Source organism: Marmota flaviventris, chromosome 20 (assembly GCF_047511675.1).
Source record: "Marmota flaviventris isolate mMarFla1 chromosome 20, mMarFla1.hap1, whole genome shotgun sequence".
NCBI lineage: Eukaryota > Metazoa > Chordata > Mammalia > Rodentia > Sciuridae > Marmota > Marmota flaviventris.
The window spans coordinates 25,429,986-25,457,622 of record NC_092517.1 but is presented as its reverse complement, the minus strand read 5'-3'; positions in this window follow the sequence as shown (position 1 = coordinate 25,457,622).

Genomic DNA, 27,637 nt, shown 5'->3' with positions numbered 1-27,637 from the left:
ATACCACACCCATACTGTAGCCCTTCAGTTCTCCTTCAGCCCTCCTTTCCTTTCTGTCTCTGCCATGCCTGCTTTCCTGATCCCTTTCCCAGTATGCTTATCTGGGCCAGAGGATATGACCTTTGGGAAAATGTAGCCCTGACCCTTGCCTGGGAACTTTTGCCTCCCTCAGCCCGGGCCCTACTCCTGAACCCTGACATCTGCTGTGGACCTGGGGCTTGATCCCTCCTCCCCCTGTGCCAGCCGCTATCATTTCTCCCCTTCTCCCCTCCCTATCCATGTGTCTTAGCATTCACCCAAGCACAGGTGCAAGCACTTGGCTTTCCATTTCTGGTCCCAGCTTCTTGCTTGAGCCCCTGGCCAGTCTTCTCAAGGACCCGGTTTCTATCCCTTGGTTTTAAGCCCCTTTGCCAGCCTCCTCTTGTGCCTCCCCTCTGTTCCCATCATGTTGTGGTATCCTGGCACTGTCCGGACCCTCAGCTACCCCTATTCACTCTAGCCTAGGGTCCTCAAATGGGTCTTGCAGCCCACCAACCCCCAAAACCTCCTAAAACTAGGTATCCCCTCACAGTACCCTCTTTTGCCCCCCGTTGATCCAGGTCCCTCTCTGAGTGTTTACTCATCTGGGGCAGAGGAGCAGAATTAGCTGGTCTCTGCACCCTATATGCTCGCAATGAGAATCACTGCCCTGCCAGTCACCTAAGTCCCATTCACCACCTGTACCTTGAGGCCTGGCAGTTAACATGGGATTTGCTCCAGCCAGCCATGAGCAATCTCCTCCCTTCCCTCCTCTGCCCTCTGGCCTTCAGGCTACCAATACCCAAACACAGCCCTCCCTAACCCTGACCCTTTGTGCTCCAGTCTCCAGGCCTGGGCACTCTCCTGAGCTCCTGATGATATTCCTCATGTACCTTGGCATAGCATGGAGTCTCTACGTGTTGGGACTGACCTGGGAGCCCCTAGCTGAGGCCCCACAGCTGGCTCCTTTAGATGCCCCTTGCACTAACCTCTGTCTCCTGGTCCTCATGCAGTCTCTACCTCCATTCCCCTCATGCTTTTTCCTGGTGCTTTCAGGTCTCCTGCTCCTGGTATTCCTTGCCTGAGGGCCTGTATTTGGTCATGGATCTCACCCTATAGTGCACCCACCATGACCCTCTGCTGTGCCCTCCCTTTGCCCTCCTCTGGGCCCGCTTCCCTTGACTAGCCTCCTATGTCAAATCCCTGGCCCTGGATTAAAATATGAGCCAGGGAACCTTATGGGAAAGAGAGCTCTGCCTTTCACCTGGGCCTCTTGCTCTCCCTGGGTTCTTGGTGCTCCAGCAAAAACCATGACACCTGGAGGTGGCCCTGGGCCTAGAGCCTGACTACACCCTGCTGGATCCTCTACCTTCCCTCCCAAGTTTTGCCCACTGTCCTGAGCCCCCCTGGCCAAGCTCTGACCATTGGCTCTCTGTTCCCAGGCCTGGCTCCTTGTTTGAGCCTCTGGTGGCCCTTTTGCTCACTGCTTTCCTGGGTATTTCCTGAGAGCACCTTTCTGGGGCTGCTTCCCTGCACCCCTTGGCTTTCATGTACCTCAGTACCGTAGTGCAGCCTCTCATTCCTGGCCCAACATTCCCTGCTATCCCCTGGCCTGACCCTCCTCTAGGTCCCTTGCCTGGCCTCCTTGCTGGGGTCCTGGCCCCCACCACACCCACATCCGTCCTGTGGCCCTTCTTCTTGTGCCCTCCTTCAGCCCTCCTCTCTTTTCTGTCCCTGCCATGCCTGCTTTCCTGATTCCTTTACTGATACTCACCTGGGCCTGGTGACTTGACCTGGAATCTTGGCCCTGGAAGCTCCCTTTGGGAAAACATAGCCCTGCCCCTTGCTTGGGCCCTTTTGCCTCCCTCAGCCCGGGCCCTGCTCCCAACCCCTGACACCCTTCAGTGGACCCAGGCCTTGAGCCCTTCTTCCCCTGTGCCACCTACTCTACTTTCTCCCCTCCCACTGCTACCCCTCTATGTTTCTTTTCATTCGCCCAGGCCCAGATGCTAGCACTTGGCTCTCCATTCCTGGGCATGGTTCCTTGCTTGAGCCCCTTACTGTCCTTCTGGAGGAAACTTTCCCTTCCGTTGGTTTCAGACCTCTTTTAATAGACCCCATCCTATGCCTCCCCTCTGTTCCACTGGTGCTATGGTATCCTGGCACTGTCCAGACCCTTAGCTAGGCCTATTCACTCTAGCCTAAGCTCCTCACAAGGGTCTTGCAGCCCACTGACCCCCCGAATCTCCTAACACTAGGTATCCCCTCACAATACCCTCTTTCCCCTCATTGGTCCAGGTCCCTCACTGAGGATCTACTCAGCTGGGGCACAGGAGTGGAATTGGCTGGTCTCTGCACCCTGTATGCTCCCTATGGGAAACACAACCCTGCCAGTCACCTGAGTCCCCTTCAATGCCTGTACCTTGAAGCCTGGCAGCAGCAGTATTGGAGCTCCCCCTGACACCCAGGGTGTAAGGGTCTCCCACCTAGAGTGGTGAGTCCCCTCTACCCTGGTGGGAGGGGTCTCCAGCATGGAGAGGCTATTACCCTCTATTCTGAATGAGTTGTTATAGGAGCTCCTCCTGACACCCAGGTTAGAGGGGTCTCTTGAATGGAAGGGCGAGTCCCATATACCCTGTCAGCTGCAGTATTCGAGTTCCTCTGGATACACAGATGGGAGGGGTCTTCAGCCTAGAGGGGCAAGTTTCCTCTACCCTGGCTGCAGAGGTATACTAGATCCCTTCAACACCCAGGTGAGAGGCATCTGCAGCCTGGAGGGCGAGTCCCCTGCACCCTGGCTGCAGCTGTAGAAGAGCTCCCTTTAACTGCCAGGTGGGATGTATCTCCCAAATGGAGTGGCATATACCCTATACCCTGGCATCGATGGTATAGGAGCTCCCCTCTGAAACCCTGGTGGTTGTGGTCTCTCGCCTGGAGTGGCGAGTCGTCTCAACCTTATCTAAGGTGGTATACAAGCTCCCGCATGACAACCAGGTGGGAGAGGTTTTCTGTCTGGATTGGGGAGTCCCCACTACCCTGCGTGTAGTGGTTTAAGTGCTCCCCCCCACACACACAAAGATAGGAGGGGTCTCTTGCCTGGAATGTCAAGTACCCTCTTCCCTGCCTCTGCCAGTATATGAGATCCCCTGACAACCTGTGTTTAGGCATCTCCCACCTAGTGGGGTGAATCCTCTCTCCTGACTGCAGTGGTATATGAGTTCCCCCCTATAGCAAGGGGCGGGTCTCCTGCCTGCAGGATAGCATACCCTCCACCCTGACTAATGCAGTATACAAGCTCCCAGACACCCTGGAGAGAGGGATTTCCTGCCTGGAGGTGCGAGTCACTTCTACACTGGTTAAGGTAGTATACAAGCTCTCTGTGACACTCAGTTTGGATGGGTCTCCCACAAGGAGGGCCGAGTCACCTCTCTCCTGGATGGGGTGGTATATGAGCTCCCCCTGGCACCCAGGTGGTAGGGGTCTCCAGCTTGGAGGGGCGAGTACCCTCTACTCTGGCTTTGGCAGTACAGGATCTCCCCCCTACAACAAGTTGAAAGAGGCCTCCTGCCCTTTGTGGTGAGTCCCCTCTATTCTGTCTGTGTCGGTATATGAGCTCCCCTGACAACGAGGGTTGAGGGGTCTCTCACCTAGTGGGATGAATCCCTTCTATCCAGGCTGCAGTGATACATGAACTCTGCCCCACACTTAGCCAGATGGGAGGGATCTCCCACCTGGAGGAGAGAGTACCCTCCACTCTGGCTAAGGCAGTATAGAAGCTCCCCACAGAAACCCAGGTGGGAGGGGTCTCCCACATGGATGGGAAAGTCCCCTCTACCCTGGCTGCTGTGGTATATGAGCCACCCCCATTAGCAGATGGGAGGGGTCTTCTGCCTGAAAGGGGGAGTACCCTTTTTCTTGGCTCCGGTGGTATACTAGCTTTCCCTGATACCCAGGTAGGAGGTGTCTCCTGCTTGCAGGTGTGAGTCCCCTCTCTCCTGTCTGAGGCAGTATATGAGCTGTTCCTGAATATCAGATGGGAGGGGACTCTTGCCTGGAGGGGCAGGTCCCCTCTACTATGGCTGCTGCAGGATAGGCAGTACCCCGGACACCAGATGAAAGTGGTGTTCCGCAAGGGCGTTCAAGTCCCTGCAAACCTGCTGCGGCTGTATATGAGCCCCCTCTTCCACAGTACATCCAGGTGGGAGGGGTCTCCCACCTTTAGGGACGAGTCCCCTCTATCCGTTCTGGGTCATTATATGACCTACCCCTGACACCCAGATGGAAGGGGTCTCCTGCCTGAAGGGGAAAGTCCCCTCTACCCTGACTACAGTGGTATAGGAGCTCCCCCTGACACCCAGATGGGAGGGGACTTCCGCCTGGAGGGGCAAGTCCGCTCTACCCTGTCTATAGTGGTATAGCAGCCCCCCGCATACCTAGATGAGTGGGGTATTCTGCCTGGAGGGCTGGCTGGCTTCAACAATATACGAGCCCCCCCCCAACCCAAGTGGGCAGGTCTCCCACCTGAAGTTGTGAGTCTCTTCTACCCTGGATGCACTGGTTTACTAGCTTTGCCTTACACCCATGTTGGATGAATCTCTTGCCTGGAGGAGTAAGTCCCCTCAACCCTGGCTGCAGTGGTAAAGGATCTTCCCCTGACACCCAGGTGTGAGGGCCTCCGGCCTGGAGAGGCAAATCCCCTTGACCCTGGCTGTAGTGGTATAGGAGTTCCCCACTACACCCAGGTAGGAGGGGTCTCCCACCTCAAGAGGTGAGACTCTCTACCCTGCCTGTGGCAGTGTATGAGCTCCCCTGACAAACAGGAGTAAGGGATTTTCCACCTGGAGGGTCGAGTCCTCTCTCCCCTGGCTCTGGCGGTATAAAAGCTCCCCCCAACCCTCAGGTTATGGGGTCTCCTGACTGGAGCGGCGAGTCCCCTCTACATTGGTTGCGGGGGTATATGAGTTTCCCCCGACTCCCAGGTGGGAGTGATCTCCCACCTGGAGCAATGAGTTCCCTCTACCCTGGCTGTGGCAGTACAAAACTCTCTCAGACACCCATATGGGAGGGTTCTCCCACCTGAAAGGGCAAGTCTTCTCTACCCTGGCTAAGGCCGTATACAAGTGCCCCCCTACCCACAGAGGGGAGTGGTCTTTTGCATGGACAGGCAATTCCTCTCCACCCTGGCTTTGGAAGTAAACAAGCTTTCCCTACACCAGGTGGGAGGGGAATTATGGTGTGGTTATTTTCCTTGTGTTCCCTTAAAGGAACATTCTGCGGGGATTTAATAGAATTCTTTTTGTAGGGTGAGCTAAGCAAGCTAGAAACATCCAGGCTGGAAACTTTTATTGGAACTTCAGCAAGTGAGGGCCATGCTAGGGAAGCGCACAGAAAGCAATTTGCTGGACTTGCAGCGGGGAAAGTTTGGTTTAGGTAGGATAATGTGTCAGTGATGGTGTGTAACCAGGTATAGATCAGTGAAGCCTGAGAGTCAGAAATGCATTGGCTTTCTAGGGATGTGAGAAACCATTGTTGTGAGTGTTTTTTGTTGGTTGAGACAAGAGAGACTGGGGCCTCTATGGAAACATATTCCTAGGTAATGGATAAGGAACCACAGGGAGTGGAAGCATACCTACCTCAATAAAAGGAAGCTTTTACTCCTGCTGCTCAGCATGGGTTCCCAGGGTCTGGAATGGTCTGCTTGTATTGGTGGGAGGCCGACTCAAGTTTTAATCTTCCTGTATTTAATTGCCCTGAATATGCATCATGAATTCTGCATGACAAAATAGGGGCAGCCTCTGTAGTTTTCCGGCCACTGTTTGCAGTAATCTTTATTTTGGTCATATAAAAAATACAGAAGTAAGTGCAGCAGGCTTGCTTAATGAGCTCAGAGGAAGAGGAAGATAGTATAATATAGATGGCTGAGGAGCACTCTGTTAGGGGCCAGTCAGAAGTGGTACAGAAGTGGTAGCCAAGCGGGTGGCCCAGGTTTTTTTTTTTTTTTTTTTTTTTTTTGTGTGTGTGTGTGTGTGTATATACATTTCTCTCACCTTGAATCTACAGAGAGACGATGGTGAAGTCATTCCCCTTGGGGTGAGGTTGAGTATGAGGATAAGAAACTTAAGGAACATTTTTGGATATTTTCTCAGCTATGGGTGTAAGGGCAAAAACACGAGAGAGACGAATTTTTAAAGGGTAACTAGGTTGGGGAGAGCAAGAGTGTGTAGGTGTTGATTCTTGCGAGTCCTCTGGTCCGATGTTGCCAGAATAAGTTTCCCGAATGCATGGTTTGAGCCTGGAAATGTGAATCCATGGAGTTAATTTATTATTTGTGAGTCTGAGTTTTGCTGCCCAGGGAGTGCACATGATAACCGAGGTGGGGCTCTCCCATTTGGGGTGCAGTTGGTCTTTCGCCTGGGGGGGCAGTAATATACCTGTTGGCTGGGCATTAGGGTGAGGGAGTTTTGAGTAATGGCTGGGTCAGGTAAAAGCCAGTTCTGGTATTTTCAACAATCAGAGCATAGATGGAAAAAGAGAGGTAGAGTGTAGGAATCAGGTATAGGTAATTGTTCAGTCTGTATTCTGGGGGATAAGAATGAATGGCCGTACATAACCTCAAATGGGGAAAGGTTGGATGGTTTCTTTGGTAAAGCCCTGAGACACAACAGGGCCAAGGAGAGGACCTTAGTCCAGTCTAAGCTTAATTCCATGGTGAATTTGGTGAGGGTTTCTTTGAGAAACCAATTAGTTCTTTCAACTTTCCAGAAGCTTGGGGATGGTAAGGGCAATGGAAATGCCAAGGGAATGATAGTGCACTAGCTGGCCCCTGAGTTTTCTGCGAGGTAAATTCCTGGCCATTATATGATTGGATAGAAGTGGGCATCCCGAAACAAAGGATTATGTCAGATACAAACAAATCCACAACCTTGGATGTCCGCTTATTGGATGTAAAAAATGCCTCTATCCACCCTGAGAATGTGTCCACCAGTAATAAGAGATATTTGATGTTTTTTACCCTGGGCATGTTAGTGAAATCAATTTGCCTATCAGCTCCTGGGGTGTGACCACAGGATTGATGAGAAAAAAAAATAGGTTCTGGATTTTAAGGGGGTGTTGGTATTGGTCCTCTGGCAGATCTGGCATGTGGATGAAACCTGTTGCAGTAAGGTCCAATCCTCGGAGGAAAGAGGGGGAAAAGATTGAAGGAAAGCTCTGGGGGCTAGAATGGAACAGTGGATGGAGAAATCTAATGAGCTGGTTAGGGTCAGGAGGTCATTCCTCAGAGGAAAGATGGAGTAATGAGGAAGAGGATGGGGACTGTAGCGCAGGTTACCAGGCTGCCTAGTCAGCTTTAGAGTTGCCTACTCTGGCAGGAGAAGAGTCGGTCTGATGGGCTTTACAGTGGACTATTTCCAGCTGTAAAGACAGTGTGGAAGCTCGCAGGAGATTAGAAATAAGGCTGGCATTTATAATAGCAGTTCCTTTAGTAGTTAGGGGTCCCCTCTCCTTCCATATAGCCACATGAGAAACCAGTATATGAAAGACATACTTGGAATCAGTGTATAGAGAAAGCTTTTTCCCTCTTGCTAGTTCACATGCTCTTGTAACAGCTATATGTTTCTGCTTGTTGGTTGGTTGTGTTGGGTGGCAAAGGATTAGCCTCAATGATGGAAGACAGGGAGATGACAGCAGAGCCTGCTGCTTTAACATCCCTATGAAAGTAGGAACTGCCATTGGAAAACCAGATGAGAACTGATGAGGGAAGGCCCTTTAGAAATAGTGGCTGAATGGGGCAGGAGTGCCTCTAGTACTTCAGAACATTTATGGGTAGGAGTCTCTAGAGGGGCACATGGAAGGAGGGAAGGAGGGTTGGCGAGAAATTTTGAGTTTTGTGGGCATGGTGGAAGTCCAGGACTGGACATTTGGAATAGCTGCCTTTTAAAGGTGGGAGACATGGTACCAGGGAGAGTGTCTAAAAGCTTGGTCACCATTGGGGTAGTAAGTATGACCATATAGGATCCCATCCAGTGAGGTTCCAATGATTGAGAATGCTGTTCATGAAATAAGACTGAGTCACCCAGTTGAAAAGAGTCCAATTCAGTTTGTGGTTGTGCTGGGATTGAGGCAATGAATGGTACAGGAAGGCACCAGTCTGTGTGTTCCCTTAGGAGTTTGTGTAGAAGTGTGAGACAGGGCAGGTAGGACACATGGGAAGTAGGAGTGATTGAAAAGATTTTGGTGGTTAAGAAAGGGCACCCATAGAGTTGTTCAAAGGGGCTAAGGCCTTAGGGGCCCTGGGGGCTGTCTTAATTCAGGTGAGGGCCAACAGCAGGAGATTGGGCCAGAAGAGTCTAAATTCAATAGCAAGTATTGTGAGATGATCCTTGAGAATGCATTATGCTTATCAACCTTACCCAAGGATTAGGGTTGGTAGGAGATGTGGAGCCACCAAGTGATGTTGAGGCCTTTGGAAACTAGTTTAACAACCTGAGAAGTGAAGGACACACTGTTGTCTGACTGGATGGAGGCAGGAAGTTTGAACCAAGGAATGATCTGCTCAATGAGGATGGAGGCAACAGTGTCAGCACTTTACCTGGATGTAGGGAAGGCTTCTATCCAACCTGAAAATGTGTCAACAAAAGTAAGAAGGTTGTGAAGGTTTTTGTGCCTAGGAATATGAGTGAAGTTGATCTACCAGTATTTGCCTGGCTAGTGGCTCCTTATTTGAGGTGTGGGGAGTTTAGGTTTGACACTTCCTTGTGGGGATACCGTAGAGCAGACAGAATAAGCAGAGTGGACCTGCTGGAGAGTAGTTATCATTCCTAGGAAGTGATAGAGGGGTTGAGAAAACTGGAAAAATGGGTTAGAGGGGGGTTTAGGTGGGCACAGAGTCTCTGGAGCCAGAAGAGTTGGTCATGAGTCATAGGTCTCCATCTTGGGCATCAGGGCTGGTAGTCTTAAAGAAGTAGTTGATTGACCAGCTTGTTGGTGAATGTGTGATCTGATCTTGCAGGAACTTCTGTAGGCAATTTAATAAACATGGTCCTATTAGGAGAAACATAAATAGGACTGATAGGGGTCCTGTGAGATGGAAAAGCCAAGGCCATACTTGACTGAACATTCTCCATGGAGACTGTTGGCTAGTTTCTGTCTCCTCTTTTCTAGCTGTTCTTATCTTTTATTACTCCTAGGAATGACTTTTTGGCTTAACTGTTTTTGGTAGGTGTTTAATATAAAGCTGGCCAAAATTGACTTTGTTTCTATCTATTGTTAAGAGTCAGCTGAGTTCCCATAAGGGTAGCTTGTGGGGGGAATTGAGAGCAGCTTCTTAGTTCTGCTAGTGCCATTTGCACTAGGATGGGTCCAGGTCTTGCTTGACCATGTGGCTTCCCTTGGAAGCATCAGGGATGTCTCCTGTCTCCAATCACCCTCCTATTCACAGCAAATGCATGGATTGGCTTTTCATTCTCCAGTGGTCTCATTAATCTCCCTGATCAGGAGGTTATGTGGCCAAGAGTTGCAAAGCTTTTTAGAGAAGTTCCCTGGATTTCAGACTGACTCAGAGGGCAAGAGCCAAATATTATTATTATTATTTTTTTGGCTCTTTTAAGTCTTGATCTTAAACATTCAGCAAAGTCAGTTTCACCTTAAATTAAGAGTACTGGGCTTTCGCTGAAGTCTGGCCTACTTTGGAGTCATTCTTACATGTATTAAGATGGGAGGCACAGCCTTATCTCAGGTAAGGTAGGGATCCTTATAAATCTTAGGTAAAGTGTTCTACTGTTGAACTGATCTTTGTTGTTAAATATCATGTTATAAAGTTTATATACATTGTTTCTTGATGTCATATGAATACTAGGTAATACAATATATTACATTTAAATTGTACCTAGTGTATAGAACTTTATATTAATCTTATTGATAACAGGTCCAGTTATAGGACAGCATATAGAAGTTTTGCTTTCTATATGACCTACTTTTCTATGTGACCTAAGTGACCTACTTCTCATGGCTTAATCTTTTTTTTGGCCCAGAGCATGTTGAGCTCTGCTCTTTGTTAAGAATAGATAAAAATTTTCTCAGTGCCCTCCTAGCCCACTTGGCAGAACATCCCGTTTGCGAGAAAGTCCTCCCAAAGACAACAAAACATCGTGTGTGCAAGCATAATTTGTTGTCGCCTTATCTGGACCTTGACAGAATATGCCGTTTGCAGGCAGACTCCATCAAGCACAGTAATAATTACATTTTCAATCTAGTAGTTACATCTGATTCTCTATACAGCATGTAAGGGGAGGGGCTCAGAAGTACACAGTATGCAGAAGTTCACAAAAAGCAGCTTTTTTCCTGTTATGGGCACGTTAACCCTTCAAGGATATTTGAGAAGGAGAGAGCTTTTTCTTTCCTTTTTTTTCCTCCCCCTCCCAGCTGTTTCCATAGAGCCTAGTTGGTAACTCCCTTATCTTAGAAATATAGCCATCACTGTGAAGCCCAGCTCAAGGCCAGAGGCCTTATTTACATATTTGGTGAAAAACTAGTAAGGGGGTATCTAGCTTTTGGAGCGCTGATTTTTCCAGCCAGTGGCCAAGTAGAACAGGGCAACAAGAAAAGAGGAAGTTATATGCACTGAACTCTTTTATAGGGATTCTTTTGCTGAAAGTCCTAAAGTCAGCCATGGTGAAGATTTCTGGAGAGGGTTACTAAAGACATTTCTGGGGCCTTGGTCGAGAGGGGGAAGATGGGAAGGTGGGGCTGAGAGCAGCTCTGGTGGATCTGAGAATGAGGAAAGAGAGATGTAAAAGAATAAAGGAAAAAGGGTTTGGGATTTTCCTAGCAACACAAACTTGAGCAGTAGAATAGGTAGAGCAGAGGGGAAGACGGGAGTGAGTATCCCAAAAAGCCTGTAAGGGACTTTAAATTCTTAGTAACCTGTTTTCAGTGCAGATGTTTCCAGCTTTCTTAGCTCATCCTACAAAAAGAATTCTATTAAATCCATGCAGAATGTTCCTTTAAGGAAACACAAGGAAAATAACCACAACATAATTCCTCGGGTTTGCCTTCTGGGATCCGCAACTCCCAATTCCCTTCTGGCAGGTTTTTGCCACTGTAACCTAACCATCAACCACACCACTTATTCCCCACCGTGTCTCTTCTTCTGGTGAAATGGAACTCTCACTGCCTTTATACACTGCAACATGTCTAGGCCATGTTTATTAGTCACTATAGTCAAACATCTAACTCTCTATAGCAACTCTGAAGTAAAATCCATCCTTAACCTTCTAAAACTTAGAAAATGGGCTCCATTCCTTCTGTTAGTGGTAGGCATTTCTTTAAGGCCTCAGCGGTAAGTGCAGGGTTATTGGGAGGACCATTAGGTCATTTCCTATGGGCTGTCAACTACATTAATTAAAAACTTGAAGGAGCACTTACTTCCACAGCAGAATCTCTAACATCCTTACAAAAACAGGTCACCTAATTAGCACAAGTCACCCTTCAGAATCACAGGGCCCTAGATTTACTCACCACCAAAAAGGGCAGAACCTGTCTTTTCCTTAGGGAAGAATGCTGTTATTATATCAATGAATCGGGTCTTGTAGAAGACAATGTTGTTAAGCTTACTGACCTGGCAGCCACCTCTAGGACCACAATAAGTGAAAACCTTTTCTGTTCCTTAATGTCCACTCTCCTTCTGGCATGGGTATGGCCTATCCTTGGACCACTCTTTGTAATCTTGTTAATTTGTCTATTTTATCATGTATTATGAAGTTTATTCAAACTCAAGTAGGTAAAATCTCTAACCAAACTTTTAACCAGCTTCTACTTAGAAATTATCAGCTTCTGGCCATAGACAAATCAACTGCCTTCTGCAGAGAACATCCCTCACAATGCTGAAAAACCCTTAAAAGATTCCTGTGATACCTTCTTGAGAGCAATATCTAATTATGCCTGGCTTTACCTGCCAGAGAGACTTATACTGACTGGACTGAAGTGATAATGGACCTTTGCCTACAGGGAACATTTTGTGATGTCACATCTGACCTTATACCAATCTTTGCAGCTCTCGTATGTAGACTTCTTACTTCTCTCCTTCAGACCCCTTCCCCAGCGACGCCCCCACTCAGCAGGAAGTAGCTAGAATGCATATATGTCCCTTTCCATATAATAACAAGAAAGGGGGAATGTAGGGAATTTCCCTAAGAACTCCCTGGGCCTTTCAGACATGGCAGTGGGCCAATTGCCAGTGGGTGACTAAGAGCTCCCTGGGCCTTTCAGATAAAAATCCCCTAATGCAACATGGTGGTGAGCAAACTGCCAGTGGGCGGATAAAAAGTTGTTTTGAAAATTTTCTAATTGGTCCTCCCATCTTCCGCGCTCGTGGACAGTTCGTGATCCCCATGAATCTTATGCAGGTTCGGATGGGTGTGCACCGTAGGTGATGACCTGTCCTTTACTATGATTGGCCACAGTTGTTTCCTGGTTTACGATAACTGACTTTTACTTTCTATATTATCTAGCACGAGCTTACAATAAAGTGCTTCATCTTTGTCACTGCTATCTGTGGTGTGCATTTTAATCTCTGACGAGCATTGGCCTTTCAGTCTCTCTTTGGAAAATGAAGCCCTGCCCTTTCTCTGGCCCCTTTGTCCTCTCTCAGCTGGCTCCCTGCTCTCGAAACCTAACACCATGCAGTGGCTCTGGGCCTTTAACTGTTTTCTCCCTGTGCCACACGATCCACTTTCTCCTCTCCCACTACTTCCCCTTCATGTTTCTTTTCATTAATCCAGGCCCAGGGGCTAGCACTTGGCTCTCCATTACTGGGCCTGACTTCTTGCTTGAGAACCTGAGCTGTTCTCCCCCTTCTTGAAAACCCTTTGTCTGACCCTTTGTTTCAGACCCCTGTTGCCTGCCCCCTCCTGTAACTCCCCTCTGATCCCCTCATGCTGTGGTATCCTGGCACACTCTGGAATCTCCACTACACTTATTTCATCCTACCACTGCTGCTGGAATGGATCCTGAAGCCCACCTATCTCCCCACTTCTCCACACCAGGTATCCTCTCACTGTAACCTCTTTGGCCCCACCTTTGGTCCAGGAACCTATCTGAGGATCTACTCACGTGGGGTAGAGGAGCAGAATTGGCTCGCCTCTGTGCCCTAAATGCTCCCTATGGGAAACACTTCCCTGCCACTTGCCTGAGTCCCCCACACTGCCTGAAGCTTGAGGCCTTCCAGATAACATGGACTTGCTCCAACTCAGCCCTCAGCAATCCCCTCCCTTCCCTCCAGCTTTCCATGCTGCCCCTATTGCAACATGGCCCTTCCTAACCCTGACCCTTTGAGCTCTGGTCCCTGGGCCTGTGTGTTTACCTGATACCTCACTGCATTCCTCATTGCCCTTGGCATTGCAAAGTCTTTCTTCGTGTTGGGTCTGACCAGGGGGCCCCTTGCGTAGGCCCGCAAGTTGGCTCCACAAGGTGCCTCTTGTCTTCTTCTGGACTTCAAACCGCCCCTTCCACCCCTTCCCATTGCATCTTTTTCTGGCACTTTCAGGTCTCCTGCTCCTTGGGTCCCCAATCACCATTGATCTGGTGAGATCCTTGTCAGGGCACCTGACTTGGTCCTGGGTCTCGCCCAGATGTGCCCCCACCCAGACTTCCTTCTGTGCCCTCCTGCTGCCCTCCTTATGGCCTCCTTGTTTTTCCTGGCCTCCATTGCAAGGACCCTTGCCAGAGGTCATCTGATCCAGGGCGCTTTATGGGAAAAAAATGCCGTGGCCTTTAGTGAGCCCATTGCTCTATTTGGATTCTTGGTCTGGCAGCATGAAACCTGAAAACTTGAGGTGGCCCTGGGCCAGGAGTCTGACTGCACCCTTCTGGATCCCTGTCCTTCCTTCCCAAATCTTGTCCACTGTCCTGGGCCCCCTGCCCAAGCCCTGGCCCTTGGCTCTCCGTTCCCTGGCCTGGCTCCTCACTTGATCATCTGATGGCTCTTTATGCTCACTGCTATTCTGGGCATTGTCTGAGGGACCCTCACTGGGGCAACTTCCCTACTCCCCTTGGCATTCTTGTATTTCAGTACCCTAGTGCAGCCTTACCTTCCTAGCCCTGCATTCCCTACTCTCCCCTCTCCTGGGCTCTCTTCTATGTTTGTGCCTGGGCTCCTTGCTGGGGTCCTGGCCCCACCCCACCACAAACATCCTGCGGCCCTTGAGGCTCTGCTATGCTTCAGGCCTCCTGCCCTTTGTGTCTCTGCCACACTTGCTTTCCTGATCTCCTTCCCAGGATGCTCACCTGGGCCAGGCAACTTGACCTGTCCTCTTGGCCCTGGGTGAGTATCCTGGGAAAACAGCCCTTTGGGAAAATATAGCCCTGTAACTTTCTTGGGCCCTTTGACCTCCCTCAGACCAGGCCCTGCTCCTGACACTTGACACCATGCAGTGGACCTGAGTATTGACTCCTTATCTTCTTGTGCCACTAACTCCATTTTATCCCTGCGGGTGGCTCCCACTCCATGCTTATTTTTATTCACGCAGGCCCAGGTGTTAGAACATGGGTTTCTATTACTGGGTGCAGCTCCTTGCTTGAGACACTGGCAACTCTTCTTGAGGACCCTTACTCTGTCCCCTGGTTTCAGACCCCTCTTGCGTGCCCCCTCCTGTACCACCCCTCTGATCCCCCCATTGCTGTGGTATCCTGGCACTGCTCAGAACATCTGCTCTCAGATTCTCCCTACCCTGTGTTGTTGGAATGGGTCCTGCATCCCAATCCACCCTCACACTTCTGCATACCAGGTATCCCCTCAAAATACACACTTTGGACCCTCCTTTGGTGCAGGATCCACTCTGAGGATCTACTCACCTAGGGCAGAGGAGTGGAATTGGCTCCCCTCTGAGCCCTGAAAGCTCCCTATGCAGAACACAGCCCTGCCACTCGCATGAGTCCCCCTCACTACCTGAACATTGAGGCCAGGCAGTTAATATGGACTTGCTCCAATCCAGCCCTGAGCAATCCCCTTTCTTCCCTCCAGGCTTCCATGTTTCCCCTACTGCAACCCAGGTCTTCCGAACATAGACCGTTTGGGATTTGGTCCCTGGGCCTGTGCGTTTGCCTGAGCCCCTAACCACTTTCCTCATGGCCATTGGCATAGAAAGGAGTCTCTTCATGTTTGGTCTGACCTGAAGACCCCTTGATTCGGCCCAACAGTGGGTTCCCCTAGGTCCTCCTTGGCTTTTCTGGACCTCAAGCAGCCCCTTCCTCTCATTCTCCTTGCACCTTTTTATGGCACTCACAGGTCTCCTTCTCCTTGAGTCCCCAATCACCATGGATTGGGTGGGTCACTCTCCTGGATGCCTGGCTTGGTTCCTGGGTCTTGCACCTATGCACACCCACCCCGACCCTCTTTCTTGCCCTCCCATCGCACTCCTTCTGGGGTTATTCCTTTTGTTGGCCTCGTTTGCCAGGTCCCTGGCCAAAGACTCTCATCTGATCCAGGGCAACTTATGGAAAACAATGCTCTGGCCCTTGCCTGGGCCCATTGCTCTCCCTGGGTGCTTGATCCGGCACCAGGAACTCTGAAACTTGGTGGTGGCCCTGGGCCTGGAGCCTGAATGCACCCTGCTGGATCCACTGCCTTTTTTCCCAAATCTTTTCCACTGTCCTGAGCTCCCTGCCCAAACCCTGACACTTGGCTCTGCAATCACTGGCATGGCTCCTTGCTTGAGGCTCTGGTGGCCCTTCTTGCTCACCAGAGCAAGAGAATTGTTTGAGTGCCTCTCACTGGGGCTGTTCCCTTGCTCCCCTTGGCATCCTGGACTGCAGTACCCTAGTGAAGCCCTACCTTCCTGGCCCGTCATTCCCTGCTCTCACCTTACCTGGGCCCTATTTCAGTTTCCTTGCTGGGGTCCTGGCCCCCACTGCAAGCACACCCATGCTGTGGCCTTTCAGGCTGTGCCCTGTGTTGGCCCTCCTGTTCTTTGTGTCTCTGCCATGCACGTTTTGCTGATCCCCTTAACAGAATGTTCACATGGGCCACGTGGCTTGATTTGGCCTCTTGGTCCTAGCGGCTCCCTTTTGAAAATGTAGCCCAGCCCCTTGCTTGGGGCTTTGTCCTCCCTCAGCTGGGGTCCTTCTCCCAAACCATGACAGCCTGTAGTGGTGCTGGGCCTTTAGCCATTGTCCTCCTGTGACACCCAATCCTCTTTCTCCCCTCCCGCTACTCCCCCTCCATGTTTCTTTTCATTCACCCAGGCCCAGGTGCTAGCACTTGGCTCTCCATTACTGGGCCCAGCTCCTTGCTTGATACCCTGGATACTCGTCTTGAGGACGATTTTCCTGTCCCTTGGTTTCAGGCCCCTGTTGCCTGCCCTCACCTGTGCCTCCCCTCTGAACCTGTCATGCTGTGGTATCCTGGCACTCTCTGGAACTTCCACTCCACTTGCTTCATCCTAACCTGTACTGCTGGAATGGGACCTGCAGCTCAACCTACCCGGTGACTTCTAAACACCAGGTGTCCCCTCACAATACCCTCTTTGGCCCCACATTGGTCCAGGACCCTCTCTGAGGATCTTCTCACATGGGGCAGAGGAGCATATTTGGCTCACCTCTGTGCCCTGAATGCTCCCTGTGGAAAACACTTCCCTGCCACTCGCCTAAGTCCCCCTCACTGCCTGAAACTTGAGGCCTGGCAGTTAACATGGACTTGCTCAAACCCAGCCCTGAGAGATCCCCTGGCTTCCTTCCAGGTTTTCATGCTGCCCCTACTGCATCCTGGCCCTTCCTAACCCTGATCCGTTGTGCTCTGGTCCCTGGGCTTGTGCGTTTGCCTGAGCCCCTGACCAAAATCCTCATGGCCCTTGGCATAGCAAGGAGTTTCTTCATGTTGGGTCTGACCAGGGGGCCCCTTGCTTGGGCCCACAACTTGGATTCACAAAGTGCCCTTTGGCTTCTCCTGGACTTCACACAGCCCCTTCCTCCCCTTCCACTTGGGCCTTTTTCTGGCGCTCCCAAGTCTCCTGCTTCTTGGGTCCCTAAACTCCATTGATCAGGTGGGTACCTTGCCTGGGCAACTGGCTTGGTCCTGGGTCTCACCCTGATGCGCACCCACCCGGACACCCTTCCGTGCCCTCCTCTCACCCTCCTTCTGGCCCCCTTCCTTTTCCTGGCCTCTTTTGCAAGGGCCCTGGCAGTATATTTTTTTTTTATCTGATCCAGGGTGCCTTATGGGAAACAATGCCCTGGCCTTGACTGAGCCCCTTGCTCTCCCTGGGTGCTTGGTCCAGCAGTAGGAAACCTGAAACCTGGAGCTGGCTCTGGCCATGGAGCCTGACTGCACCCTGCTGGATTCCTGGCCTTCCTTTCCAAATCTTGTCCACTGTCCTGTGCCCCCTGTCCAAGCACTAGCCCTTGGCTCTCCATTCCCTGTCCTGGCTCTTCGCTTGAGTATCTGGTGGCCCTTCATGCTCACTGCTGTTCTGGGCATGGTCTGAGGGACTCTTATTGGATCCACTTCCCTACTCCCTTTGGCATTCCTGTAATTCAGTATCCTAGTGCAGCCCTGCCTTCCTGGCCCTGCATTCCCTACTCTCCCCTCTCCTGGGCCTTCTTCTAGGTCCCCTTGCTTGGGTCTTGGCCCCCACCCCACCCATAACCATCCTACGGCCCTTGAGACTTTGACCTGCTTCACGCCTTCTGTCCTTTCTGTCTGTGCCACTCCCACTTTCCTGATCCCCTTCCCTGGATGCTCACCCGGGCCACGCAACTTGACCTGGCCTCTTGTGAAACATAGCCCTGCCACTTGCCTGAGCCCTTGGCCTCCCTCAGCCCAGGCACTGCTCCCAACCCTTGACACCTTGCTGTGGAACTTGGCTTTGACTCCTTCTCTTCCTGTACCATCCACTCCACTTTCTGCCCACCCACTGCTCCTACTTCATGTTTCTTTTCATTCACCCAGGCCCAGGTGCTAGCACTTGGCTCTCCATTACTGGGAACAGCTCCTTGCTTGAGACCCTGGCAAACCTTCTTGAGGACATTTTCCCTGGCCCTGGTTTAAGGCCCCTCTTGCCTGCCCCCTCCTTTGCCACCCTTCTGATCCCCCCATTGCTGTGGTATCCTGGCAATGCCCGGACCTCTCCACTCACCCAGCTTCTCCCTACCCTGTACTCCTGGAATGGGTCCTGCAGCCCAACTCACTCCCACACTTCTGCACACCAGGTATCCCCTAAGAGCACCCACTTTGTCCCCTCCTTTGGTCCAGAACCCTCTCTGAGATTCTACTCTCCTGGGTCAGAGGAGTGAATTTGGCTCATCTCTGAGCACTGAATGCTCCCTATGTGGAACACAGCCCTTCCACTCGCCTGAGTCCCCCTCACTGCCTGAACCTTGAGGCCAGGCAGTTAATATGGACTTGCTCCAACCTAGCCCTGATTGATCCCCTCCATTCCCTAAGGCCTTACATGTTGCCTCTACTACAACCCAGCCCTTCCTAACATGGACCATTTGTGCTCTGGTCCCTGGTCCTGTACATTTGCCTGAGCCCCTGTCCATGTTACTCATGGCCCTTGGCATAGCTAGGAGTCTCTTCGTGTTGGGTATGACCTGAGGGCCCTTTCCTTTGGCCCGCCAGTTGACTTCCCAACATGCCCCTAGACTTCACCTGGACATCATGCATACCCTTCCTCCCGTTGAGCTTGATCCTTTTTCTGGCAGTCGCAGGTCTCCTGCTCTTTGGGTCCCCAATGACCATTGAAAGGGTGAGTTCTTTGCCTGGGTGTCTGGCTTGGGTCCTGGGTCTTGCCCCTATGCACATCCACCCCAACCCCCTTCTGCGTGCTCTCATTGTCCTCCTACTGTCCCCATTGCTTTTTCTGGCCTCCTTTGTAAGGGCCCTGGCAGTATATTTTTATCTGATCCAGGGCGCCTTATGGTAAAAAAAAATGCCCTGGCTCTTTCCTGGGACACTTGTTCTCCCTGGGTGCTTGGTCTGGCACCAGGAAGCCTGAAAGGTGGAGGTGCCCTAGGCCTGCAGCCTGACTGCACCCTGCTGTATCCCCTGACTTCATTCCCAAGTCTTGTCCACTGTCCTGAGCCACCTGGCAAAGCCCTGGCCCTTGTCTCTTCATTCCCTGGCCTGGATCCTCACTTCTGGATCCTCACTTGAGCATCTGGTAGCCCCTCTTGCTTTCAGATTTCTGGGCATGTTCTGAAGGCCCCCCACTGGGACCGCTGCCATACTCTCCTTGGCATTCCTGTACTTCAGTATCCTAGTTCATCCCTGCCTTCCTGGCCTGGCATTCACTGCTCTCTCCTCTCCTGGACCCTCTTCTAGGAAACTTGCCTGGGCTCCTTGCTGGGGTCCTGGCCCCCACCCCACCCATACCCATCCTTCTGCCCTTCAGTCTGTGCTCTGCTTCAGCCCTCCTGTCTTTATGCCTCTGTCACACACACTTTCCTCATCCCCTTCCAAGGATGTTCACCTGGGCCAGATGACTTGACCTGGCCTGCTGGCCCTGGGGGATCCCTTTGGAAAAACATAGACCTTCGGCTTGTGTGGGCCCTTTGGCCTCTCTCAGCAGGGGCCATGCTCCCAACCCCTGACACCCTGCAGTGAATATGGGCTTTGAATCCTTCTCTTCCTTTGCCACTCACTCCACTTTCTCCCCTCCTGCAGCTCCCCCTCCATGTTCCTTTTCATTTATTCAGGCCCAGGTACTAGCACTTGGCTCTCCATTACTGAGCCTGGTTCCTTGCTTGAGACCCTGGCTACCCTTCTTGAGGACCATTTCCCTATACCCTGGTTTCAGGTTTTTGTTGCCTGCTTCTTCCTATGCCTCCCCTCTGATCCCCTCATGCTGTGGTATCCTTGCAATCTCTGCACCTTAGGCTCCCCCTGCTTCTCCCTACCCTGAACTTCTGGAATGGGTCCTGCAGCCCAACCCACTCCGCAACTTGTGCATATCAGGTATCCCCTCACAGTATCCTTTTGGCCCCACCTTTGGTCCAGGACCCTCTCTAAGGATCTACTCACATTGGACAGAAGCCCCTTACTCCTCTTCCCCTTGCACCTTTTTCTGGCGCTCACAGGTCTACTGCTCCTTGGGTCCCCAATCGCCATTGATCAGGTGGGTCACTTTCCTTGGCACCTGGCTTGTGTCCTGGGTCTCGCTGCTATGCGCAAGCATCCCGACCTCCTTCCGTACCCTCTCATCACACTCGTTCTGGCGCCCTTCCTTTTCTTGGCCTCCTTTGCCAGGACCCTGGGCATAGATTCTCATCTCATCCAGGGCGCCTTGTGGGAAACAAGGCTCTGGCCCTTGTCTGGACCCATTGCTCTCCCTGGGTGCTTGATCCAGCACTAGGAACCCTGAAAATTGGAGGTGGACCTAGGCCTGGGGCCTGACTGCACCCTGCTAGATCCTCTGCCTTCGTTTCCAAAACTTTTCCACTCTCCTGAGCCCCCTGCCCAAATCATGGCACTTGGCACTCCGTTCACTGGCTTGGCTCCTTGCTTGAGCCTCTGGTGGTCCTTTTTGTTCACTGCTTTTCTGGGCATTGTCTGAGGGCCCCTCTCTGGGGCTGCTTCCCTACTCCCCTTGGCATTCCTGTATTGCAGTACCCTAGTGCAGCCCTGCCTTTCCTGCATGTTGTACCCTGCTCTCCCCTGGCCTGGACCCTCTTCTTTTTCCCTTGCCTGGGCTCCTTGCTGGGATTCTGATGCCCACCACACCCACTCCCATCCTGCAGCTCTTGAGGTGGTGCCCTGCTTCAGCCCTACTGTCCTTTGTGTCTCTGACACGCACACTTTCCTGATCCCATTCACAGGATGCTCACATGGGCCAAGTGGCTTGATTTGGCCTCTTGGCCTTAGGGGATCCCTTTGGAAAATGTAGCCCTGCTCCTTGCCTGGGCCCTTTGGCCTCTCTCAACTGGGGCCCTTCTCCCAAACTCTGAAAGCCTGCAGTTGCCTGGGACTTGAAATGTTGACCCCCCCCATGCCACCCAACCAAATTTCTCCCCTGGTGCTGCTCCCCCTTCATGTTTCTTTCCATTCACCCAGACCCATGTGCTAGCACTTGGCTCTCCATTACTGGGCCCAGCTACTTGCTTGAGATTCTGGCTACTCTTCTTGAGGACCTCTTCCCTGTCCTTTGGTTTTAGGCCCCTGTTGCCTACCCCCTCCGTTGCCTCCCCTCTGATTCCCACATGCTATTGTATCCTGGCACTCTCTGGAAACTCTACTCCCCTTGCTTCTCCCTACCCTGTGCTGCTGGAATGGGTCCTACAGCAGACACTACCCCCACTTCTGCACACCAGGTATCCAATCAATGTACCCTCTTTGGCCCCACTTTTGTCCAGGACGCTCTCCAAGGATCTATCACTTAGGGCAGATGAGTGGAATTGGCTCGCCTCTGTGCCCTGAATGCTCCCTATAGGAAACATTGCCATGCCACTTGTCTGAGTCCCTGACACTGCCTGAAACTTGAGGCCTGGCAGTTAACATGGAGTTGCTACAAACCAGCTCTGAGCGATCCTCTCCCTTCCCTCTGACCTTCCATGCTGCCCCTAATGCAACCTGGCCCTTTTTATCCCTGACCCTTTGTGCTCTATTCCCTGGGCCTGTGTTTGCTGGAGCCACTGACCACAATCTTCATGGGCCTTGGCATAGCAAGGACTATCTTCATGTTGGGTCTGACCGGGGTTCCACTTGCTTGGGTCTGCAAGTTGGCTTCAAAAGGTGCCACTTGGCTTCTTCTGGACTTCATGCAGTCCCTTCCTCCTCTTCCCTTGGGCCTTTTTCTGGCCCTCTTAGTTCTCCTTCCCCTTGGGTTCCCAATCACCATTGATCAGGTGTGTCCCTTTCCTCTATGCCTGGCTTGGTCCTGGTTCTCACCCCTATACGCACCCATCCTAGCCTCCTTCTGTGCCCTCCTGTTGCCCTCCTTCTGGCCCCCTTCCTTTTCCTGGCCTCCTTTGCAAGGATACTGGCCATATATTTTCATCTGATCCAGGGCGCCTTATGCGAAACAATGCCCTGGCCCATGCGTGGGCCCCTTGCTCTCACTGAGTGCTTGGTCTGGCAGCAGGAAATCTGAAACCTGAAGGTGGCCCTGGGCCTGGGCCCTGACTGCACCCTTCTGGACCCCTGCCTTCCTTCCCAAATTTTATCCACTGTCCTGAGCCCCTTGCCCAAGCCCTGGCCCTTGGCTCTCCATTCCCTGGCCTGGTTCCTCCCCAAGCATCTAGTGTCCCTTCATGCTCACTGATTTTCTTGGCATGGTCTGAGAAAACCTCACAGGGACTGCTTCCCTACTCCCCTTGGTATTCCTGTAATTCAGTACCTAGTGAAGCCCTGCCTTCCTGGCCCCGTGTCCCCTACTCTTCCCTCTTCTGGGCCCTCTTCTAGGTCCTGTGCCTGGCTCCTTGCTGGGGTCCTGGCCACGACCATCCTGTTACAATTGGGGCTCTGCCCTGCTTCAGGCCTCCTGTCCCTGTGTCTCTGCCACACCCACTTTCCTGATCCCCTTCCCAGGATGCTCAACTTGGCCAGCAGACTTGACCTGGCTTCTTGGCCCTGGGTGAGCATCATGGGGAAACAGAACTTTGGGAAAACATAGCCTGGCCACTTCCCTGGGCCCTTTGACATTCCTCAGCCCAGGCTCTGCTCCAGACACACTCAGTGGACCTTAGCATTGAGTCCTTCTCTTACTGTGTCCTTCTTGAGGACCCTTTCCCTATTACCTGGTTTCAGGCCCCTCTTGCCTGGCCCCTCCTCTGTAACCCTTCTGTTCCCCCCATTGCTGTGGTTTCCTGGCACTGCCTGGACCCTCTGCTCCCCTAACTTTTCCCTACCCTCTGCTGCTGGAATGGCTCCTGCAGGCCAACCCACCCCCACACTTCTGCACACCAGTTATGCCGTCACAGTAAACACTTTGGCCCCTCCTTTGGTCCAGGACCCTCTCTGAGGTTCTACTCACCTAGGGCAGAGGAGCGGAATTGGCTTGCCCCTGAGCCCTGAATGCTCCCTCTGTGGAACACAGCCCTGCCACTCGCCTGTGTCCGCCTCACTGAGGCCAGGCAGTTAATATGGACTTGCTCCAACCCAGCCCTGAGCAATCCCCTCCCTTACCTCTGGCCATGCATGTTGTCCCTACTGCAACCCAGTCCTTCCTAACATGGACCCTTTATGCTCTGTTCCTTGGGCCTGTGCATTTGCCTGAGACCCTGACCATGTTCCTCATGGCCCATGGCATATCAAGTAGTCTCATCGTATTGGGTCTGACCTGGTGGCCTCTTGCTTGGGCCCACCAGTTGACTCCCCAACATGCCCCTAGGCTTCAGCTGGACCTCACACAGCCCCTTCCTCCCATTCAGCTTGCGCCATTTTTTGGTGCTCCTAGGTCTCCTGCTCCTTGGGTCCCCAATTACCATTGATCAGGCGGGTCCCTTGCTTGGGCACCTGGCTTGGGTCCTGGGTCTTGTGTCTATGCGCACCCACCCTGACCCCCTTTTTGTGCCCTCCGGTTTCACTCCTTCTGGCTTCATTCTTTTGTTTACCTCCTTTGACAGGACTCTGGCCATAGATTCTCATCTCATCCAGGACGCCTTATGGAAAACAATGCCCTGGCTCCTGCTTCAAATCATTTCTCTCCCTGGGTCCTTGGTCCAGCACCAGGAATTCTGAAATGTGGAGGTGGCCCTGGGCCTGGAGCCTGACTGCACCCTGCTGGATTGCCTGCTTTCCTTCCCAAATCTTATCCACTGTCATGAGTCACCTGCCAAGCCCTGCCCTTGGATCTCTGTTCACTGGACTGGCTCTTCATTTGAGCCTCTGGTGGCCCTTCTTGCTCACTGCTTTTCTGGGCATTGTCTGAGAGCCCATCACTGCAGCTGCTTCCCTGGTCTTCTTGGCATTCCTGTACTACAGTACGCTAGTGCAGCCCTGCCTTCCCTGCGTGTTGTTTCCTGCTCTCCCGTTGCCTAGGCCCTCTTCTAGGTACCTTGCCTGGGCTTCTTGCTGGGGTCCTGGCCCCCACCTCACCCACACCTATCCTGAGGCCTTTCAGACTTTCCCCCCTGCTTAGCCCCTCCTGTCCTTTCGGTCTCTGCCACACCCGCTTTCCTGATTCCCTTCTCAGGATGCTCACTTGGGCCTGGTGTCTTGATTTGGTCTCTTGCTGCTGGGGGCTCCCTTTGGAAAATGTAGACCTGCCCTATGCCTGGTCCCTTTGTCGTTTCTCATTGGGGCCCTGCTCCAGACTCCTGACAGCCTGCAGTGAATCTGGGCTTTGAGCTGTTCTCCTCCTGTGCCACCCAATCCACTATCTCCCCTTCTGCTGCTTCCCCTCAATGTTTCTTTTAATTCACCCAGGCCCAGGTGCTAGCACTTGGCTCTCCATTACTGGTCCAGCTCCTTGCATGAGACCCTGGCTACTCTTCTTGAGGACCCTTTCCGTGTCCCCTAGTTTCAAGTCCCTGTTGCCTGCCCCCCACTATTCCTCACCTCTGATCCCCTCATGCTGATGTATCTTGGCACTCTCCAGACCCTCTTCTCCCCTTGCTTATCCCTATCCTGTGCTTCTGGAATAAGTCCTGCAGCCCAACCCATCCCCCTACTTCTGCACAGCAGGTATCCCCTCACAGTACCCTCTTTGGCCCCTTCTTTGGTCCAGGTCCCTCTCTGAGGATCTACTCACTTGGGGCAGAGGAACAGAATTGGCTTGCCTTTGTGCCCTGAATGCTCCCTATGGGAAACACAACCCTGCCACTTGCCTGAGTCCCCCTCACTGCCTGAACCTTGAGGCCTGGAATTTAACATGGACTTGCTCCAAGCTATCCCTGAGTGATCCCCTCCCTTCCTTTTGGCCTTTCATGATGCCCATACCACAACCCAGCCCTCTATCACCCTGACCCTTTATGCTTAGGTCCCTGGTCCTGGGCATTCCCCTGAGCCCATGACCATGTTCCTCATGGCCCTTGGCATAGCAAAGAGTCTCTTTGTGTTGGGTCTGACCTGGGGGTCATTTTCTTGGGGATGCTAGCAGGCTCCCATAGGTGCCCCTTGCCTTCTCCTGGTCCTCACACAACCCCTTCTTCCCATCCCCTTGCATCTTCTTATGGCTCTCGCAGATCTCCTGCTCATGTGTATCCCATCACCACTGATCATGTCGATCCTTTGACTGGGTGCCTGGTTTGGTCCTGTGTCTCGCCCCTAAGCATACCAATTCCGCCATCCATGTGTGCCCTCCTGTCACCCTCCTTCTGGCCCCCTTTCTTTTCCTGGCCTCCTTTGCCAGGACCCTGGCTGTAGATTCTCATCTGATCTAGGGCATCTTATGGGAAACAATGCCCTGGCCCACGCCTGGGCCCCTTGGTCTCCCTGGGTGCTTGGTCTGGCAGAGACCATTCCCACCTGTGTGTCAGAAGGTCCTCCTATAGCTCTACAGACAAAGTAGAGGACACTTGCTCTTCCAGGTAGAAGAATGCTCCCACCTGGGTGTGTGGGGAGATATAATAAACCGCCACAGCCAGGATAGATGGGACTCTTGTCTCCATGTGGGGACACCTCTTACCTGGGTTTCAGGGAGGAGCTCTTATGCCACTGCAGCCAGGGCAGAAGAGACTTGCCCCTACAGGAGTGAGACCCCTTCCACCTGGGTTTGGGAGGGAGCTCATATACAACCACAGCAATGGTACAGGGGACTTGCCCCTCCTGGCAAGAGACCCCTCCCATGTGGTTTTCAGAGGGGGCTATAATATACCTGCAGCCAAAGTAGAGAAGACTAGCATCTCCACGTGGAAGACTCCTCCCATATGGGTGTGGGAGGTGGAGCTTATATACCACTGCAGCCAGGTTACTGGGGACTTGCATCTCCAGGCAGGATACTCCTCCTACCTGGGTTTCATGGGGAGCTTGTATACCACCTTAGCCAGGGTAGAGTGGACTAGCCTGTCCATGCAGAATACCAGTCTCACCTGTGTGTAGGTGGGTGCTTGTATAGTGCTTAGCCATTGTAGAGAAGACTTGCCCCTCCTGGCTGAGACCCCTCCCACATGGATGTAGGGGGCAGCTCCTATATCACTATAGCCAGGATAGAGGGTACTCCCCCCTACGGGCGAGAGACCCATCTAACCAAGGTGTCAGGGAAAGCTAGTATATCACTGCAGCCAGGATAGAGAGGATTCGCCCTTCAGGTGGGAGAACATACCCATGTGGTTGAGGGGGGGATCTTGTATAACACAATAGCCAGAATAGAGGGGGCTCACTCTGCCAAGCAGGAAACCCCTCCCACCTGGTTGCCTGGGAGAGCTGGTACAACCCATCAGCCAGGGTTGAGGGGAGTCATCCCTCTAGATGGGAGACCCCTCCCACCTGGGTGTCAAGTGGAGCTGGTATACCACTGCAGCCATGGTAGAGTGGAATCGCCCCTCCAGGTGGAAGTCCCCTCCCACATCACTGTTCATTCTGGCCCCCTAGAGTTTATCGACTTTCCTTCAATCTTTTATTCCTCTTTCCTCCGATGATTGGACCTTTCTGCAACAGGTTACATGCACATGCCAGATCTGCCAGAGGACCAATACAACACCCCCTTAAAATCCAGACCCTATCCTTCTCATCAAGCCCATGGTCACACCCTGTCTGGAGATTCAAGGTGAGAGAAACATACACACAAAAACAAAAAACACCTGGATCACCCGCTTGGCTTCCACTTCTGATTGTCCCCTAACAGGGTGCTCCTCAACCATCTATATTGTACTCTCTTCCTCTTGCTCTGAGCTCATTAAGCAAGCCAGCCGCCCTTACTTATGTTTTTTATATGACCAAAAAAAGGACTACTGCAAACAGTGGCCGGAAACCTCCAGGGGCTGCCCCTATTGGTCATTCAGATTTCATGATGCATATTCAGGGCAATTAAATGTGTGCACACTTGTGTTTTGTGTTCTATGTCTGTATGTGCGTATGTTCATATATCATATATGAGGAGTGCTAATGAAAAAATGCATCTGAATTTTTTTATTCACGTGATTTAAATGGTTTAATTTAAATTGGGTAAACAGCTGTTGAGGATTGCTTTAATATGTGAACAAATAAGGAATTTAACAGATCTGTTTGTTTACTTTCACCTTTCCTTTTCATTATATTTAATAATTCTGTTCAGGATAATGTAAATTGTTCAGAAATTAGTTTTCTTAGAACCTGTTTAAATGTTACATAATTTTTAGCCATCATTGCCAGAATTTCTATCTTCATCCTAGTGCCAGTGAAGACAAAGATAAAACCAAACCATAGCTTCTTTGATAGCTATCACAGTGAATTGTATAAACTGATGCATCAATGAATAATAACTCAACAAGTAATGCTTAATCAAGGAGTCGATTTACTTTGGCAGGAAATGGACATATTGATAAATTCCTCTGTTTTGAACTGCTTGCAGAACTTGCCTGGATTATGTATCACTTGTATGCATTGTGAACTATCTGTTGGTGCAGCGAATTGTGGTGGTGCTGGCGTATCTTTGCTGATGGCATCACTGGTGGTACAATTTTTCTATAGGTGACATCAATTGGATTTGTGTCCTGGCATTTCAGTATCCTCCTCCCTTCTGCTAGTGATGGTCTAAAATTTGGGGGCCAA